We start from the raw sequence: 1,177 nt of genomic DNA on the forward strand, positions 1-1,177 counted from the left end.
CCTTCAGTGTGCTTTTTGCTGATTTCCATGTGTTCCTCCCTCCCGCCTCACCACTGTGCTGTCACTGAGACAGTCCCCCCCCACCTCACTCTGTATGTGCTCTCATGTTTCAGCCGTCTTTGCAGAGTCCCTTCAAGTTGCTGCTCTGCTTCTTTTGGAATGTGTGGGGGACGGGGACTAAATTTTATGTCCATTAAAACAAACCAATTAACAAAAAAACAAAACAAGACACTGATAATTGCTTTTCTGTGCTGTAATCCATTCCCTAGAAAACAAAGCATTTGCCCCTCGTTAGTGTTAACATATGAATCTCTGTAAATGTACTTGTCAGTATACATTTATACTGTATGTAATTACAGTGTATGTGTAGAGTCCATTTTTTGTAAAGTAAAAGACTAGCTGCAAATAATACATAGCTGCAAAAAATTATTTAATTAGAAAAATGTGCATCTAAACATATTGATATGTACTAATAGTTCATTAGTTGGTAAATTTCCAGCTGTGAAATCAGTTAGAGAATGGTGTATGATGAAAGGGACAAAAGTCTTTGTCTAGGCAAGCTAAAGAAGGGCTTGTTTTTGTTAATTGTTTTTTTTTTCCAGCTTATAAAACCACTCTTATTGCAAAACAGCAAAACACTATATTAGGTACCATAATACTTTTCCACAACAGTTTGTTTAATTTCTCACAGTTTCTCTACCAAACATTGTCTGTTACTACACAAATGCTGGGTATAGACCAAGGGTGAGCAATCCTGGTCCTCAATGGCTATTCTGCATGTCCTGATGCATCTCAGTAATCCAGGTAGGAAAAAATCAAAAAGAAAAAATAAGTGGGTCCTCTGTATGGGTTCTTCTTTACGACAAAGATTAGTTCACCCCAAAGATCCAGTTCCCTGGCAAAAACAGAGTAATATAGTATATGCTGTTAAGTGTCAGGAGGACTGTTATCAGTCATACATCGGGGAAACAAAACAGCCACTGTTCAAAAGAATGAGCCAGCACAGACGAGCTACATTGTCAGGCCAGGAATCTGCAGTTTACACTCATCTACAGGCCAGGACTCTGCAGTCTACACTCATCTACAGGCCAGGACTCTGAAGTTTACACTCATCTACAGGCCAGGACTCTGAAGTTTACACTCATCTACAGGCCAAGACCCTGAAGTTTACACTTAT

The sequence above is a fragment of the Austrofundulus limnaeus genome, unplaced genomic scaffold (genome assembly GCF_001266775.1).
Source record: "Austrofundulus limnaeus strain Quisiro unplaced genomic scaffold, Austrofundulus_limnaeus-1.0 Scaffold36, whole genome shotgun sequence".
Classification (NCBI taxonomy): domain Eukaryota; kingdom Metazoa; phylum Chordata; class Actinopteri; order Cyprinodontiformes; family Rivulidae; genus Austrofundulus; species Austrofundulus limnaeus.